General features: G+C 35.3%; 1 pseudogene; it reads left to right on the top strand.

The window, feature by feature from the left end:
* Positions 1 to 3,808: 3,808 nt before the first annotated feature.
* Positions 3,809 to 4,435, top strand: LOC118007543 (annotated as a pseudogene).
* Positions 4,436 to 20,581: the final 16,146 nt, after the last annotated feature.

Below are 20,581 nucleotides of genomic sequence, written 5' to 3'. Positions count from 1 at the left end.
GAAAAAATTTTAAAGTGGATTTTAAGCACAATGCAATTTATTCCAGAGAATCAAAGAACACTTTCTCTAAATAAGCCACAGATATAACACAATCCCAACCAAAATCCCAGTGGTTTTTTTTTTTTTTTAGTAAGTGAAAGCTGATTTTAAAATGGATATTTAAAATATGTTGAATAATTAAAATGATCTTGAGAAAGAACAAAGTTTAAGTACTTATACTACCCGACTTCAAAATTTCGTATAGTAATCAAAAAAATGTGGTGTTTGAGTAAAGATCAAAAGGTTTAATGACCAAAAAAAGAGGATGCAGAGATAGGCACTGATTTTTGACTAAGGCATCAAGTCAATATCATGAGAGAAAATTAAATGTTTTTACTAAATAATGCACAAAAAAACTAGATTAAAAAAAAGTTCAATCCTTTTTTCACAGACACAAAAATTAATTTGAGATGCATAATAGACCTAAGTGTGTAAGCCAGAGCCATAAATCTTCTATGAAAACAAAGAACACTATGTTTGTCATTCTGGGGTAAGCAAAGATTTCTCAAACAAATGCTAAAACCATGAAGGAAAAAAATTAATAAATTGTACTTCATCAAAATGCTTTATTTTTCAGAAAATGAATCAGCAAGCCACAGACTTAATGAAATAGTCGCAATACATATGTGATAAAGAACTCAAATGCAGATCATATAAAGAATTGCTGGAAATCAACATACTAAGAAAAACAACCCAAAGGACTTGAACCAACCTCAAAAGTATAGAGATACGCTTAACATTATTAGTTTTCACAAAAATGCAGATTAAAACCACAATCAAGCATTTAAGAAAACAGTAAATCAAATCATCTGCAAATACTTTGAAAAATACAATAGAACACACTTTCCAACTCATTTTATAACAACAAAATGTGACAATTATTTTCTTTCTTTTTTTTTTTTTTAAAGATTTTATTTATTTATTTGAGAGAGAGAGAGAATGAGAGACAGAGAGCAGGAGAGGGAGGAGGGTCAGAGGGAGAAGCAGACTCCCTGCTGAGCAGGGAGCCCGATGCGGGACTCGATCCTGGGACTCCAGGATCATGACCTGAGCCGAAGGCAGTCGCTTAACCAACTGAGCCACCCAGGCGCCTGACAATTATTTTCTAAGTAAAGAAATCAAGGCTGAATAAAGACATAATAATCCATAGCAAAATGGTAACAAATTTAATAATATGTAAAAAGGATAATATACCATGAACAAAAGACATTTTTCCCAGAAATACTAGGATAATTTAACTTTCAAAAATCAGACACATTAAGAGAAAAAAAAGGAATAAAAGAAGACCACATTAATATCTACATAGATGCAAATAAAGCATTTGGCAAAATTCAGTATCTATTCATGATAAACACTCTCAGCAAAATATGAATAGCACAATCCTGGTCAAGGGAATCTGTATGAAATATAGAGCAAACCTAACACTTAATTCCTAAAGTACTGGAAGCTTACACCTAGGATCAAGAGCATGGTAAAGTCAAATACTCTTATCACTTCCAATTAACACTGTACTGATAAAGCACGGAAAAGACAAAAAGGCATGCAAATTGTAGAAAGAAGAACAAAATTGTCTATTATTTGCAGACTCCATGAACACACAGAAAATCCTAAGGTCCAAAAAATTATCAGAATTAAATGAATTTAGTATGGCTACAGCACACAAAAGTCAATTGTATTTCTACCTACTAGTAATAAGCATTAGAAATAAAGCTTAAAGAGGGGTGGCTGGGTGGCTCAGTTGGTTAAGCATCCAGCTCTTGATTTCAGCTCAGGTCATGATCTCAGATTGTGAGATGGAGCCCCCAGTCAGGCTCCAGCTAGGCATGGAGCCTGCTTAAGATTTTCTCTCTCCCTCTCCCTTTGCCCCTCCCACACTCTCCTTAAAAAAAAAAAGTTTAAAGAAACAATACAATTATAATAGTATCTAGAATATGAAATAGGAATAATTCCTTTAAATATGTGTAACATATTTATATTGAATATCACAAAATTTTGCTACAATAAATTAAAGAAAACACAAATAAATGGAAAAACATCTGGTGTTTTTTTTTTTTTTTAATTGGAAGACTCTTGTTGTTAAGGTGTCATTTTTTGTTATTGCTAAGATGTCTTTCCAACCTGATCTATAAATATGATGCAAGTTCAACCAAAATCCCAGCAGACATTTTCCATATAAATTGCCAAGGACTTACTAACATTTTATGGATGGAAAGAATTTAGATTAGTTAAAACCATTTTGTGAAACAAGAACAAAATCAGACACTTACATTAACTGATTTAAAGATATATTGTAAATCTATGACAAGCAAGGCAATGTGATTTTGGCCAAGGGTAAATATGTAGATCAATGGAAGAGAATAATGTAAGAGTTAGTCCTACACATAAATCTGTTCATAAATTTTTAGAAATATGTGAAGGAAACTCAGTGGGTAATTTCAAAATACGGTGTTGAAACCCAGCTATGCATATGGAAAAAAATGACTTCAACTCTTAATGCACAAGACTAAAATAAATCGTAGGCCTAAAAATAAATACTAACTAACTAACTAACTAACTAACTAAATAAATAAATAAAACTTTTGGAAGAGGACTTAAGAGAAAATCTTTGCCACTCAGCATAGGCAAAAATTTCTTAGGTAGTATGCAAAAAGCATGAACCAAAAAAAGTAGTAAATTGGAATTTATCACAGTTAAAACTCTAGCTCTTTGAAAGATACCATTAAGAAAATGAAAAGAGGGGCGCCTGGGTGGCTCAGCTGGTTAAGCGACTGCCTTCGGCTCAGGTCATGATCCTGGAGTCCCTGGATCGAGTCCCGCATCGGGCTCCCTGCTCGGCAGGGAGCCTGCTTCTGCCTCTGACCCTCCCCCCTCTCATGTGCTCTCTCTCTCTCATTCTCTCTGTCTCAAATAAATAAATTAAAAAAAAAATCTTTATAAAAAAAAAAAGAAAATGAAAAGATAAGCCACAGACTAGTAAGAAATATTTGCAACACATTTATTTGACAAAGATGTTACATACAGATTTAATTTTTAAAACTCTTTCAATAATTAGAAGATAGAATTTTCAAAAATGGTGAACAATTTTGAACAGACACTTCAAAAAAGGAGATACATGAATGGCCAGTGAGGATATGAAAATACTCAACATCATTGATTATCCAAAAATTGTAAACTAAAATACTTTGAGATATCTGTACGTGCCCACTAGAGTAATTAATTAAATACTGACAATGCCAACTGTTGGTGAGGATGTATAGCAAATGGAATTACCATTCATTGCTGGTAATATTGTTAAGTTGCCCAACCATTCTGGAAAGCAGTTTGACAGTTTTTTTTAATAAAGTTAAACTGCATGTATTATGTAACAGCAATTCCTTGAATTTATCCAAGAGAAAGGAAAATATATGTCCAAACAAAGACTTTCACCGGAATGTTCGTAGATGCTTTACTCATAATAACTCCAGACTAGAAACAACCCATATAGTCATCAAGAATTGAACTGATGAATAAATTGTGGTATATCTATATAATGGAATACTGCATCAATTAAAGGGAACAGACTACTGGTTCTAAGCAACAACATGGACCCATAAGATTTCACATACTGTATGATTCCATTTATATACATTTTAGAAGAGGAATAATTAAGCCAACTGGTGGTTGCTTGGGTCCAGGGGTGAGGGGTATTGCTTGCAAAGGGGCACAAGGGAACTTTGCAGGGTGACAGAAAAGTTCTATATAGTGATCATGTTTGGGATTACATGATTGTATGCATTTGTCAAAACTCATCAGCTTTCTCTTTGTGGCATCTACTGCAAGAACAAAGACCATTCTCATCAATGAGACTGTTGACATTCCAGGAAATGTCAACATCACTCAGAAGGGATGGTCCCACTGTTATTGTGAAGGGCCCCAGAACAACCCTGCAAAGGGACATCAATCACATCATTGTAGAACTAGGTCTCCTTGGAAAGAAAAGGAAGAGGCTCTGAGTTGACAAATGGAATGGAAAAGAACTGGCTACTCTTCACACTATCTGTAGTCACATACAGAACATGATCAGGGGCATTACACTAGGCTTTCATTACAAGATGAAGTCTATGTATGCTCACTTCCCCATCAATGTTGTTATGCAAGAGAATGGTTCTGCTGTTGAAATTCAAAATTTCCTAGGTGAAAAGTACATCCACAGTGTTCAGATGAACTTGTTCAGTATTGCTTGTTCAGTATCTCAAGCCCAGAAAGATGAGTTAATTCTTGAAGAAAATGACATTGAACTTGTATCAAACTCAGCTGCTTTGATTCAGCAAGCCACAACAGTTAAAAATAAGGATATCAGAAAATTTTTGGTATCTATGTTTCTGAAAAAGGAACCATTCAGCAGGCTGATGAATAAGATCGAAGTTGTCCAGCTATAGAAACAGCAAGATGCCGGATGATTTTTCACACTTATTTATGATAATTTAAAGATGCAGTAGAGGTTGTATTGATTTGGGGAAAAAACCTCATCAGACCCTACAGTCACATAGATTCATTTTATTTTTATACAAATTATACCTCAATAAATTTGATTTTAAAAATATGTACTTGACTTGAGTCTCTGAGATCCTTTCTTGACCAGTCTTAATCTTGTCATGCCTTTCCTGTTTCTGATTTATGCATATTCTATTATCCTTCCAGATCCTCCAATACATTTCCATCTTTGAAATTTTGTTTTATTTTTGTCTCCACTCACTGACCATTCTTCAGTTTTTCAGTTTAGTTCAGTTCTGGCTTGTCTTTAAAAGCCTCATTTTGGAAAGTCAAATATGGTGGCCAGTAGCTTCTGTTTTAATTTTGAGATACTAGATTTTGATGAAAATAGAGGCTCATATACCAGGGATGTGGTTTGGAAGAATTCATTTAACAAGTTCATGTGGCATTTATACTATGTGACTTATGGAAAATAGTTTGACTTTTCCATTGCTTCAAACTTTTCATGCACACCGGAATCATCTGAAGAACATGTTACAGTGAAGGTGATCTGAGGCAGGTTCTGAGATGTTGGTTTTTAACAAGTTTTCCAGGTGATTTGGGTGCAGCTGGCTTTCTGACCATACTTTATTTTAATGTGGACTGTTTTGGGGTGGACAATGTGCATGTGTGAGTGGCTGTCATGAAAGCTAGGGAGTATCGTATTCACTGAATTCATATCACAGCTCTGCCATTTTCAAGTTGGGATAAACTGGTAAGTAATTTAAGCTTTGAATATCAGTTTCCTTTTCTATGAGAAAAAATATTACTATTATTATTACTAAAAATTATTATTCCTGTGGTTTGCTGTACTGATTAAAGGTGTGATGTTTGTTAGTCACCTGGAACTGTGCCAAGCATATAGTACCCATTAGATGTTACTTACTTCCTTCTTCAGTTTCTTTTAAAGACGGCATATGCATTCTTAAACCTTATGCAGATAGTATCTACATTAAAAAATATTTTATTTTTTAATAATTAGGCATAAATTTCAAGTTGTGGAAAAGTAAGTATTTGTCTTTTGCTGTCAGCAGTAACTGTTACCTGTTTTGCAGTGAGAAGAGTGTCTAATTTTTGTGATGTAAATGGCCAAGGTTTAGGCTTGGGCACGACTGAAAAATATCTCTCCTTTCCTTTTCCTTCCTCTCTTTTTCCCTCTCTCAGTCCTTCCTTCTTTATTTTTTTACTTTTATTTTTCCTTCCTTCCTACCTTCCTTCCTTCCTGCCTGCCTGCCTGCCTGCCTTCCTGACTTCCTGCCTTCCTCCCTCCCTCCACCTTCCTTCCTATTAACAGGTCTAAATAAAGACCTGAACTGTGATATAAGCCTCCTTGTGTCCAACTCTTTTACATAACTACAGTGAAGATTGAATGATCAGGTCACCTTTCTATTTTTGGTGGCAGCTAAGGACCTCTCTTTAGGTATGGGTCAGGCCCTAAAAACAAGTCATATAGATTATTTCATCCATGCTGCATAATTAGGTATATTGAAACCCACTAAAGTGATTCTTCACTGCCAGAAAGTGAGTTTATAGTAGAGTTGTGAATTCATCCTAAATTTCTCAATTCAGACTTTCCCTTGGCTTCCAAACACTTTTTTAAATCCTAGGGCAGAATATTGTGGCCATTTCTAAACCCAGATTTCATTTTAGTCCCCCTCAGGTCCTTGTTCATTTCCTATTTATTATTATTTGTTTTTGATTGAGTCTTATTTTTCAGAATCCCGGGTCTGCACACACTATACCAGTCAAGTTTATCTCTTATCAGTCACTCTGCACACATCTTTTCTTCCTACCTCCCTGTTTTGAGTCATGCAGTTTCTCCAGCCTGGGACAATCTTTTTTGCCAGTTTAAATTCTTCCCATTACTCAAGACCCTATTCAATCTCCACATTTTGTCTAGGAAACTTTCTTCAATTACTCTAACCTCTGAACTCCTGCTGTATTTATAGATGGATCACGTGCAGCGCTCTAATTACACACAGAATGTCAAAGCTGGAAGGAACCTTAGAAATCACAGAGAAGGATCAGGGCACAGGATGCAATCTGGAAAAAGTGGAAGGACATGATCTTAGAGTGTGGGTAGGGAGAAGATTTGGATGTGATACTGATACTTTTTGAGATGGTAATGATCAGGGAGCAAAGGCAGGGATCTAGGTGTGATTCAGTGTTGATAAGAGTAATCAAGGTTAGCCTCATACAGGAGGGAAAATGCGATTGATAGCTAAGCACAGATGTGCTGGTGTACTGGAGAGGAACACCAAAGTCTGGTGCTCACCTGTATGCCTTGCCAGCCTCAGTAACTCTCTCTCTAGAAGGCTGCTGCCTTCCTGACAGGTTCAGAATTATGCAAAGGCAGAAGGCAATGAGATGCAAGCTCACTGGACATGTTCACTCTTTCAAAAAAGTCGTATTTCACAGCCAGGCTTTTTCAAGTTAATCATTCCAATTTGTCAAACAATATGTATTGATAGATGATTGGAATATAGCCAAATATAAAAAGTTGTAGGAATGGAATTTCAAGTACAGGGAAAAACATAAGGAAAAGCCATGAAAGATAACATCTTCGGTGCAAAGAAAGACAGTGAGGCTAGCTCAGACTTGACGGGGATCCCACCAGCATGATGTTAAGAAGGAAACCTAGGGACTTGGAATGTATTTTTAGGTCAATAGAAATCCACTGAATGGAATTAACGTAACAGTGATAGAGAAAAAAATCCATTTTATTCTGTGTGGACTATGAATTAAAGGGGGCTAAATGGGGATATTGTTGATCCAGTACAAGTGAAGTGACATTCGACTCTCTGGACCCAAACCACATGTCCTTCTGGTTTCCCCATCACTTTGCTGGGTTTCTTCCCAACTCCCTGGTGCCATATTCTCAGTTGGCTTTCTGAGTACTCACCCTGTACTAATTCTCTGTTTAGGATTATGTTTCCTTCTCTAGCTTTACTCTTTCTCTAAGTCACACTATTCATTTCATTTCTAAGATTTAAAATGATAGAAATGAAATTTTAAAATTATCTACACACTAAAGATTCACTATTTCATATCACTACACTTGGATTCACCTCAGTACAAGTTAATTATGTATACAACTGTCTCGTTGACATATCCGGTTAAAAATTTCCATAGATGTCATAATCTTTGATGTCACTACTCCAACCATGCGGTGCCCTTACCATTTTAGGAACAACACTGCCATCCAACATAAGCAGAAAGCAAAAAGTTATCTTTGATTTCTCCCAGTGCTTGGTTCTTCATATCCAATAAATCTATCTTAGCTATCTATCTCTAAAATATATCTTCAATCTGTCCATAATTCTCTATCTTCTCTAATGTAAGTCCTTCTTATATTTCACCTGTAGGGATTCAATGGCTTCATACCTATGCTTCTCTTATGGCTCTTCTGTAATACATTGTCCACAGTACTGCAAAGTGCTCTTACATTAATATTAATTATCATCTCCCAGCCCTATGTAAAACTCTTCAATAGCTTCCCATTGTACTAACGATAAAATCCAGACTCAGTATGCCAGCGTAAGAGGCTTACATGGTCTGGCTTATTTTGTCTGTCCAGTCTTCTCATAAAGTTTCATACACACAGCCCTCCTTTCTGATTCTTGAACCACTCAGTTCTTTATTGTCTTAGGACTCTGGGACATGCTGTTTCCTCTACTGTGTGTGCTCCTCCTCTGATGTTTCTCATGGCCGACACCTCACATTTCAGGTCTCAGTTAAAAACATCATCTTTTGGAGAGGGCATTTCTTTGTTAAGGTGGGGGCACCTCCTACATCATATACACACAGTTTTTCTCTATCATATCATTCTGCTTTTCCCCTGCAAGGCATTTATGCAAGTCTGCAATTATCTTAATTATTTACTTATATATCATCTGTTTCTCTTGATATAAACGCCATGAGGAAAGAAACTCTCCTTATATCCCTCTGTACACAGGGATATAAAACAGACCTTGACACAAAGGAGCTGCCCAATAAATATTGGTTGAGTGAATTAGGAAGCTACCAACTTCCACTTTAGAAGGAATTGTGCCAACAAAACTTCTGCAGATGCAATAACAGCTAGAAACACAAAGCTAAATATGAAAACAACAGAAGTGGCTTTATGCTTGTTTTGTTTACTTTAATATAAATTATTTTGTGTTTAAAACGACAGGCAGGGCGCCTGGATGGCTCAGTTGGTTAAGCGACTGACTTTGGCTCAGGTCATGATCCTGGAGTCCCGGAATCTAGTCCCGCATCGGGCTCCCTGCTCAGCGGGGAGTCTGCTTCTCCCTCTGACCGTCCCTCCTCTCATGTGCTCTCTCTCTCTCTCTCTCTCATTCTCTCTGTCTCAAATAAATAAATAAAATCTTTAAAAAAAAAACGACAGGCAAAACATTTATTAACTAATGCTGAGGGCTGCAGCTAAGTGGAAGAGTATTGAAGGAGTATACTACTGCATATGTTAAGGCTTAAAAGAAGAGGTTCGAGATGTTTCTTGTAGAAGCCACTTGCCAAATGTCAAACTGCAAAATTCTTTGAAGGAGGTTCCATAGTTAACCCAAAGGGATCCAAGTACCTATACATTTTTATTTACCCTTAGGACTCAAATGGAACACCTACTGCTCAAAACTTTTTGTGTTTCTATCCTGTTAAATATCATCTATGCCCAAATATTTCGGGGATCCTTTGTAGCCATGTGCCTGTGGCTTATATGGATGCTGAGGGGACATTCTGTGTGGAGGTTAAACTACACTATGAGGGAACAGCGACCTCCCTGGAAATAGGCTGCCCAGAGATCCATTTCTAACAGCAGGTTAGGCCCTTTTGTGGGTATGGACATCTCTTCTCTTTCTGGGTTAGCCTCGGTATGAAAAGGATCTAGGAGTGGACTGGCCTTACCACAGGCTTGATTTAAAGATGGCATCAATAAGCACGTGCCTTGTTTCAAACATTGTGTGTATAAACTGTTATCTCTGCTTTAAGCACAATTCTGAGTTCAAAGCTATTTATGTATCCTTGCTTACAATGCAGGCACCCTTTGGTGGCTGCCAAAGATTACACACTGAATATTTGTTGAACTGCATTAAAATTGGGTATTTTTTGTTAAGGTGACTATAACTCTGATAGGGTACGAAAAGTTTCTTGCAGGGGCACCTGGGTGGCACAGTAGTTAAGCGTCTGCCTCCCGTTCAGGTCATGATCCCAGGGTCCTGGGATCGAGTCCCACATCAGGCTCCCTGCTCAGCGGGAAGCCTGCTTCTCCCTCCCCCACTCCCCCTGCTTGTGTTCCCTCTCTCGCTGTCTCTCTCTGTTGAATAAATAAATAAAATCTTTTTAAAAAAAGTTTCTTGCAATAGAAAAATTTTAACTTTTTGTTTCTTTTTTTAAAACATTTTTATTACAGATAATATCAATTGTATACAAAAGTGGCCAAATATAATGAAGTCTTTTGTATAGATTTCTCCGGTTAAATAGTTATCAACTGATACTCACTCTTGTTTCATTTATACCCTGACCAACTTCTCCCCTCTTCACAAATAATTTTGAAGCAAATCCCAAATGCCATTTTATTTCATCAGTAAACATTTCAACAGTATATTTTGAAGATAATACTTATTTTTTAAAAAACCCACAATACAGTTGATTTATCTAAATATATTAACATTAATTCTTTATATCAGGAAATATTAATTAACATGGTTTTAAATGTAAGGAGGAGATTCTACCTGAAGCACAGCTCATAGAAATTTAGGAACAAATATTTTCTTCTTCAGTGACCTCCTAAGCTTTATGTCCCTGTGTTAACAGAGGGATAATAAATACTCACATTTATAATAATAAAAACTCAACCTTTTATTACATAGTTGTGACTCCTTATTTCATGGAAGTAAGGTTTATTTTCCAACAGTGTGGAAACATTTTAAACCCAGTTAGTTCCTGGAAAATAGTGGTTACTAATAGCTATTGAGTTTAATTGGATGAAGTTATAGACAGTCACAAAAGTACATGGGAATATGGGGTCCATGGAAGGAAGATACGTAGAAGTTCCTATGTTGCCAGTATGTCAGTAACTGGGTAAATGCCTTGAAAAAAAAAAAAAAGGCAAAACAAAACAGGCCAAAAACCAGCTAAGCATTTTTATTTATTATTTTTTCATTATGTTCAGTTAGCCACTGTATAGTACATCATTAGTTTTTGATGTAGTGGTCAATGATTCACTAGTTATGTATAATACCCAGTGCTCATCACAGCATGTGCCCTCCTTAATACCCATCACCCTGTTACCCCCTCCCCTCTGAAACACTCAGTTTGCTTCCCCGGGTCCATAGTCTCTCATGGTTTGTCTCTCTCTCTGATGTCTCCCCCTTTGGATTTCCCTCCCTTCCCCTATGGTCCTCCATGCTATTGCTGATGTTCTACATAGGAATGAAACCATATGATAATTGTCTTTCTCTGCTTGACTTACTCCACTTACTAGCTAAGCATTTTGAATCATTAGAGGATAAAGTAATAAAGATGATGTTCCAAAGTATCAAGAGGAAAAAACATCCACAGAGACCATCATTTTTGTTTTGTTTTGTTTTGTTTTAAATACCATCAAGAATCTAGAAAAGTGCTTGCCACATAATGATTGTTTAGTAATGTTATTAATAGATTGATAAATTAAAAATATTGTAAAGGGGGCAGAAAATACATGGGAAATCACAAAACAAAGGCATGAGGCAATAATGCCTTGAGAACCGGTTTTTAAAAAGTAAGAGGAATTTATTTTATTTTTTTAAAAGATTCTATTTATTTAATTGTCAGAGAGAGAGAGAAAGAGAGAGTGAGCGTGCCCAAGGGGGGGGGGATCAGCAGGCAGAGGGAGAAGCAGGCTCCCCGCTGAGCAAGGAGCCCCATGCAGGACTCGATCCCAGGACCCTGGGATCATGACCTGAGCCGAAGGCATACACTTAACCAACTGAGTCACCCAGCCATCCCTAAAAAGTAAGAGTAATTTAAATAAACTTCTTTTTTTTTATTGTTTTCAACGTACATTTATATGCTTTTAATACATAAAAAGATTAATGTAGCTAACACCACAATCGGGATACATAATAATTAAATCATCCTGGGTGTCCCTGTGTTTGAGGTATCCCTCAACACGTATGCATTTCCCTGTCTCTAACCACTGATCTACATTCTGAAACTGTAATTTTGTATTTTTGAGAATGATATATAAAAGGAATTATACAGTGTGTAACTTTTTGGGACCACCTTCTTATAGTCCGATCAATGCATTTGAGATTCAAGTTGTTGTGTTCATTAATATCTTGTTTCTTTTTATTGCTGAGTAGTATTTCAATAGAGACATCCTTTATGAGGTTGAGGAAGTTACCTTCCATTCCATTTGCTCAGAGTTTTAATCATGAATGGATGTTGAATTTCATCAACTGCTTTTTCTGTATCAGGATATGATCATGTCGTTTTTCTATAAGCTAGCAATAGAGTGGATTGATTGATTTTCATATATTCAACCAGCCTTGCATTACTCAGATAAGCCTCTCTTGGTTATGGCGTATTATTCTTTTTCTACACTGCTAGATTTGATTTTTAAACATTTTCTTGAAAATTTCTGTGTCTAGGTCCATCAGAAATAATGGTTTGTAGTTTTGTGTGTAAAGAACATATATTTACGTTTTTGCAGAATTGGGACTTTCTGAGTAAATTTTGCTGAAAACATGGAATTCTGGGCTAAGAGCAAGTCTTGGAAAGTTAATTTTTAACTGTGTATAGAGTGAGAGCACCAGAGGGATTTACCTAACTCTGGAAGTATATGTTTACATTTCAAGGGAAAATGAAGCCTGGGACCTTGAAGAAGTCTCTATGTTGTAAACTCTGAAGACACCAGGGCTTTTCTGGCCTTGAAAGAAATGTATTTATATGTTGTGTGTATCAGTAATCATTCCTGTTTAGGCTGAGCATTTATATACATATATTACAATTTATCTTTTCATCAATTGAAGGACACATGAGTTATTTCCTGTCTGGTGTTACTATGAATAAATCTTTCTTCTTAATAGTTGGTTACTTAATCTGCCTTTTGTTGAAATGTGAGTCATCTCATTTCATCCTTATATATGGTTGTTCTGCACAATTCTTGAGAGGACTCGTTGCTTTCATTCTAGAATAGCTTTCCCCACAGTGATGACGTTAATTAAGTTGGAACCATCTCTTCATCCTATTTCCAGCTCAAGTTGCATGTTACATTCTTTTTCTGGTGGTCTCTTTTTCTAGTCTTAAGACTTCTAAGGTCTCTTGATCCCTCTCTCTCATTTGTTTAAAATACATTCCCATTAGTGAACCCTGGGATAAATGGGATGCTCTCAGGTCACTTTGCCTAGATACCTTACGTAGTAATGCTTGGACTATGAGGTGCCATGCTGGATGCTTCCAGAGCTACATTCTAAGATGTGTGCCATTGGTCTGGGATCTCCCCAGATCCCCTGGGTTACATTGCTTCTTCCTTCCCCAGATTTTTAAGAGGGAGTAGGATTTGGTAGTAAGGTTTGCATTTTCTGGTATCTTCATTAATGTCTACAGTGTCTGATCCTTCACACACTACCCGCTAGTTTATATTTGAATAAAAGCTACACGGGCCTATTTATCTAGATTATGATTAAGTAATAAGAAAGAGACCAAGTCTGTCTTGCATTTCGACCTGAGATTTTAGAATTCAAAAGCTAAATATTTGCTTGGGGATCATCCACCATGAGGCAAAGTCAAATTTATATCCCTTATATTGAATGGTGGTAGATCATAGAATTAAATATATGAAAATATGTAATAATTCACACATTATCCTGTCACAATGATAGATAAACCACTAGTGATAATATGTCTAAGATGTGGTAAGTACATATTCAAAATGTTTTTATATGTATAGATCTATTTAATCCATACTATAATCCTATGAGGTAAGTAATACTTTCATTGCTCTTTTACAGATCAAGGAACTGAGTTTGTTGGTGGTGGAGCCTGGATTTAAACACTGATTATCTTACTCCAGAGCCTGGGCTCATGACCATTATCCACTAAGCTATACCATCTCTGTAGATGGAACCACACCAGCACATAGGTTATCTCCTTGTGTTTCAAGTCCACATTATCCATATTCAGATATCTTAGTGAAGATGTAGATTATGGGTAGTGATTAGCTTCTCTTCTCTACAACCTCAGAATATTTTTCTTTTTTTTTTTAAATAAAAGAAGGAATGATTCTTTTACTTGATAATGTGTGATGCATATCAGCAAGAATTTGGGGGAAAAAGAGTGTTCAGAATATTTGGACATGTAGAGAAGATCAGGAAAGACATATCATCTTGGGACCAATAAAGTAAATGTCAGATTTGAATCAGGTCAGATTTTCTGTGTCCAGTATTCGTGTTTACTGAGAAAACATTAAGCAGGCTTGTAAATAGACTAAGTGTGTGTTTTGCTTGTGAAAACACAGAAGCATCATGACAATTTATAAGAGGAGAGAGGGAGATGGAGGGAGTCTAGTCTGAAAAAAGTAATTTGGCAGAAGATAACTAGTTGACTAGAAACTTTATTTTTGGTTTTCTCTTCTTTTTTATTGTGAATTATTTGTCCTGACCTAAAGAATACCCACATGTCTAGAACTTACAATTTGTACAGTGTTGAGGTGCTTGTTGCTTGTACCAGGAGAACTACTGAGAATGTATGATTTTGTTCCCACTCAGGGCCTATTCAAGGCATGAAGGAAAAGGGGAAATGAGAAATGGCCATCAGTAAAAAGTGTGTTAATAGGAGAGAATATGAGAGGTTGTAAAAGAGATGGAAAAGCAGTTCTTGAATTTTCAGAGCTTGAATCTCACTGAGAGTGTAAAAGCATTTGTGCAACCAAGTAACCAGTCAATTATAATGTCAACCCTATTGTCAATGATGTAAAAACATTATTTTTATCTAGTTTGGGTGGTATTTTAAAAACTTTTTAATAAAAGCAAAAATACAACAGATCCCATCAACTTCTAATCAAAATCTCTGATTACCTAAACTATCTCCATCGTTTTCCCATTCTTCCTTCATATGATTCAATAGAGTTACTATCTCCTAAGCTGGGAGTGGGAACTTGCTGTAAGGTACGTGACCCAGGCTTAAACCAGTTAGAATATTTTATTGTCACTGGTTTCACATTGGACAAGTGCCAGAGGCAAGGGATTCAATGGGACTGATTCTGGTGATTCTTGCCAAATCTACTTGAAATAACTCTAGGATCAAAGAAGAAATCTATTACATCAACAGACAATTTATGAACAATGATAGTGAGCTATAATATATCAATACTTATGGGAAATACTGTGTGAAGGAAATAGGGAGATGTTGGCCAGAGGGTACAGAGTTGGAGTTATATAGGATGAATAAGTCTAGAGATCTAATGTACAGAGGATGACTATGGTTAATAATATTGTGTTAAATACTGAGAATTTTCTAAAAGGATAGATTTCAGGTACTCCTACCACACACACCAAAAATGGTAACTATATGAGGAGACACATATGTTAATTAGCTTTACCATAGTAATGATTTCACTATGTATTATTCAAATTGACATGTTGTAGACTTGAAATATATACAACTTTTGTTTTTAAAAAAGGAAAAAACTACATTCTGAATTAAGAGTAATGCAGAAGATACACTGTGGTATTGAGTTAGAAATGGTTAAGGAGGGGGCTGCTTTAACTAAAGTAGTAATGGAAGGTATCTCTGAGGAGATGGTATTTGACTTGAGATTGATTAGGGAGACAAAAATCATGTGAAGGTCGGAGGGAGTGGTATCCACAGCAGGAATGGCAACAAAGGCAGAGGCAATGATAGAAAATAAACTTTCAATGCTGAATGGGCAGCAAGAATTTCAGTAAGGCTGGAATATGGAGATTAAGGGACTAAGGCAGACAAAATTACCAATGGGAGCTCCCCTGAGTTGGAAGCTGCCCTAGCACTCACCACTAAGCTGCAGTGTCCTTCTGTTGAACATAAACAATTTCACAGAACAGCAACATCAAACAACATTTCTCTGTGACCATAAATGAAGAAAAGCAGAAAAACAACTACTCCATAATTATGTCTGATCACACAGAGATCCAGAACAAGAAATAGTTTGGAAAGACTCAATGCATTAGGTTTGTGACAAAGCACAATCTGTGACTGCCTACCTACCATTGGTGGGATTATGGAGTTTTTTGTTTATTGATGGTATAGGCTGTTTTTTTTTTTTTTCTTTAAGCATTTTCTAATGAATGAGGAAAGTTGAAAAATCTATTTTTTAAATTTTTCCTTGATTTACTATTTGTGTTTTTAAAAGATAGTCATATCTACTCAGGTAGGCAAGGTCACTACTCATGAGCAATCTAGAACTATCTAGGCAGTGAATTTATTCTATACAAAACCTTGATTTTTTTTCTGATACTCCATTTTTATGGAAAAGTGATGATGACAAGCCTAAAATTAGTGAGTCATTCAATAGCGTAATTTTGAATTATTAAACTACTGCATTAGTTACAACAATTTTAAGTGAAGTAGGTCTTCCAATGTCAAAACAAATTATATTGGATTCCTGTGGCATAATATTCAGAAATTTCTCAAATTATTTAATGATTTGTCTAACCTTGAATTCCACAATGATAGACATAACTCCATGTAAGACTACATTTCTGGTGTCTGGATATCGTCAGTATCCAAGGGTCCATCAATAGACAAAGGTAAGAGTGAATTGTTTTATTATTAAAAAAATAAGATAGATTAATTTGATTCTGTCATAACATTACCCCTTGAGGTTGTGAACTATGAGATGATTTAAAATTATAGCTGTTATCTAACGTCCCATAGCTCAATTTGTCTGTGCTGAATGAAAAATGAATGATACATGTGCCAGAGCAAAAAGGAATTACCAAGTTTGATGAAAGCCAGGCAGAAATCATGTAATATATTTGCTATACTCTGCTTTATTTCTTTTGTTTTTTATTTTATTTTCAGGGAAACTTGTTATCCCTTCTGCATGGTTTATTATTTCAGACATATTCATGTGACTGAACATGAAAGGGGTTGGAATATTGTCCAACGATGATCTTGTCTTTAGGGAAAGTTAGCATGTTTGATGCTGTTTTGAATATATGTATTCACAAAAGAGCTGGAAATCCATCAGTTTCCACCAAGAAGTACTTAAAATTCTATTATATGAACACATGGATATATGGAAATCTACATTTGGACTTTGTTAGAATACAAGGTTGTTGGTTGACCCCCAAAGTCATTCCCAATTCTTATCTCCCTTATCCATCTCTCACTAAACAGTATGCAAGTGTGCTATACTGAGTTTCTCATCATCTTTTGTAGCCACAGGTGATAATGTGACCAGTTCTGGACAATGGCATTTACCAGGAGTTTCTAGAAAATCCTTTTCTTCCTAGTTATATGCAGCCTTCCATCCAGGTGTGGAAATAGGATGATGCCTAGGTCTGTGGCAGCTAGACATCATCCTATTGAAACCTCACATAAAGAGGTATACATAAAGAATAAAAACCATAAGGCTAAGGATGGTAGAGAGGAAAGAGAGTAAGAACCTAAACCCTTGAGAGCATTGCTGACCCACTGAGCCAACACAGCCTACCCCCAGACACTTTTATGTGACAACAGTAAACTCCTATTTGTTTAAGCCACAATTCCTCAGTTTTTATTACTTCATCTAAATACTGTCCTAATTGATAACCTTCCTTAACATTCATTTATTAAATAAATATTTGAGCACCTACCAAGAGCATGGCATTTTGCTTGCCCCTGTATTTGTGATGATCGTTAACAGAATTTAGTCTTCATTTAAGGAGTATTTAAACGTATTAAATGCATGTTAATATGAATCTTGTCACTAAGAATGAGGACACAAACACACCCTATTACAGAGAGATTTAACATAAATTGAAACCTGCAAGTTGATAAGTACCCAGCTGGACAGAGAGGGAGTGGGGAGCATTCCGGATAGAAGGTAGCATGTATTCTAGCATGAAAGTCCAGGACAGGAGGGAACTTATCAAATTTTCAAAGTTAAAAAAAAAATACAGTGTTGTTAAATTAAACACAGATATATTATAGTTTGATGGCAGGACTACATTCATTAAGTAGTAGGAAATGACCCAAATTAATGTAGTCTCAATATAAATGACATGGAGAATTTTGGTTAGAGGAGAGAAGAATTGTGTAACTGATGTCCTAGATGGAGGTAAATACATATACTTACCTTCCTTCCTTAATAAGAATCTCTCAAAATGAAAGAAAAAAAGGAAAAATTAAAATACATTAATAAATGCTTTGCTAATAGGAGAGGCAATATAACAACAGAATATTATAAAATAGATGTTAAAAAATAGGTGTTAAAATTCTATGCACCTTACTCTAATGTATATTAAAATTTTGGTTAATTTATTTTTAATATCTTCATGAATTTTATAAATTTCCTCATGAGTTTTCATTCTAGTAGACAGGACGTGTGGAGAGGTGGGTTTAACCTGCCAGTCAATATTATCCTGAATGTACATAAACACAGAACAGTGCATTAATTTGAGGTATACAACTCAAAAAATTATAGGAGAGTTTATAAATATACTCATGTAACCACAACCCTGGTAAAAAATAGAATAATTGCAACACTCTAGCAACACCCCTTATGCTAACTTCCAGTAACTAACCCCACACCCTTATACGTAGACTTCCTTGCTTTTGAACTTGAAGGAAAACATACATGTTTTTTCTCATTTTTTAAATGTAGTAATAGCTCATTTGTTTGTTTGTTTGTTTGTTTTTTGCTATATATATATTCCAATTCTAATATAGCAGTTTATTTATGTATCCTACAGTTGATGGATATTTCAACTGTTTCCACTGGTAGATTTCAGTTGTTTTCAGTAACTGACTATTACAAACAAAGTTACTATTAATAATGTTGTATATATGCATATCATTGGGTCATTTTGCTAGGATTGCTGGGTTATAATGACTGAATGCTGTCAAGTTAGTAAAAACTGCCAAACTATTTTCCAAAATGCTTTTATCAATTTAGCCTCTTACCAGGAAGATTTGAGACTCTGGTCAATCCGTCTTTGTCAATGTTAATATTGTCAATCTTTTTCATTTTAGCCGTACTGAGATGTGCTTAGTAATAGCTCAATATGGTTTTAATTTGCATTTTCTTGATGACTAATGAGATTGTGCACCTCTTCATTTGACTGTTGTCCGTTTGGATACAGTCTTGTGTGGAACTCCTGTTCAAATATTTTGCCCATCTTTCTATGGGGTTGTCTTACAAAATTTAGCTTTTTGTTTTTAGTATTCTGCATAATAGTCCATTTTTGACTGTACATATTATAAATGTTTTCTTCCGTCCAATTTTTCGGCCACAATTTCTTGACTATTCTTGGAATTTTGCATTTCCATTTAAATATTATATTAGTTTATTGTTTTATACAATAGTGAAGAACAATTAATCAAATAGTAACAACAAGATCTTGCTGGGATTTTGATTAAGATTACATTAAGTAGGGGTGCCTGGGTGGCTCAGTTGGTTAAGCAATTGCCTTAGGCTCAGGTCATGATCCTGGAGTTGCAGGATCGAGTCTCGCATCAGGCTCCCTGCTCAGCGGGGAGTCTGCTTCTCCCTCTGACCCTCCCTCCCCTCATGTGCTCTCTCTCTCTCTCATTCTCTTTCTCTCAAATAAATGAATAAAATCTTTGAAAAAAAAAGATTACATTAATTATAAATCAATTTGGAAATAACTTTCATTTTTATAACATTAAATTGTCTAATTCACAAACTCCCATTTATTTAGGTATTCTTTAGTTTCTCTCAATAATGTTTTATAATTTTTTTTTAGTGATTTTGAACATTTATTAGATTTAGCTGTATATTTTTGAATCTTTGATGCTATTGTAAATGGTATTAAGCTTTAAATTTCATATTCTAGTTACTTGGTCATAGTAATATTGTTAAACATACTGTCTAATACTTTCCTCTAGATTTTTCCTTATTTTATATGTTTACATGATTATCTCAACTGCAAATAATGACTGTTTTACTATTTCTTTTTCAGTCTTTATACCATGAATTTCTTTTCTTACCTTTTTGCATTAAAATTGCATTTCAAAATAAAATTTTAAACTTTAAGAAAATTAAAATTTCCAGTATAATATTAATAGAAGTAGTGGCAACAGATATCCTTGTCTATTTCCTCATTTCCTATTAAATATTTAATACTGTTTATTTTATTTGTACGTAGTTTTCATCATATTAAAGACCTTCCTATCTATGGTTTGTTAAAAGTTATATATTGAGTGAATTATTTCTATCAATTTTGTTTAAATTTATGTTTACTTTTATCAGATGATTTTTTCTTTTCTTTTCTTTTCTAAGGATTTTATTTATTTATTTGAGAGAGAGAATGAGATAGAGAGAGCATGAGAGTGGGGAGGGTCAGGGGGAGAAGCAGACTCCCCGCTGAGCAGGGAGCCTGATGCGGGACTCGATCCAGGGACTCCAGGATCATGACCTGAGCTGAAGGCAGTCGCCTAACCAACTGAGCCACCCAGGCGCCCCAATCAGATGATTTTTTCTAAGTAATTGTATGATTTTTCTCTTTTATTCTGTGAATGTGATGAAGTGTGTTGATTGGTGTTGTCATATTAAATAAATCATGGAATCAGAATATTTCTTTGTATATACTAGACCTGACTTATAACTGTTTTTTTATCTACGGTTAATAAGAGAAATTAGTTTTTAATTTTACTTTTTTGTTACACAACTGTCACATTTTGGTATCAATGCTATACTGAATTCATAAAAGAAATTGGCAAATTTTTACTATTTTTCTGTTCATTGAAAGAGTGGGAATTAATTTGGTATTTTATCTTTTGTGATGTGAAATTCAGTGAAGTCACATGGACCTCAATTTTTCTATTTGAAAAGTTTTCTAAATACAGA

Source organism: Mirounga leonina, unplaced genomic scaffold (genome assembly GCF_011800145.1).
Source record: "Mirounga leonina isolate KUSES-001 unplaced genomic scaffold, KU_Mleo_1.0 Mir_125, whole genome shotgun sequence".
NCBI lineage: Eukaryota > Metazoa > Chordata > Mammalia > Carnivora > Phocidae > Mirounga > Mirounga leonina.
The sequence above is the reverse complement of the archived record's forward strand: the minus strand, read 5'-3'. Positions and strand labels throughout refer to the sequence as shown.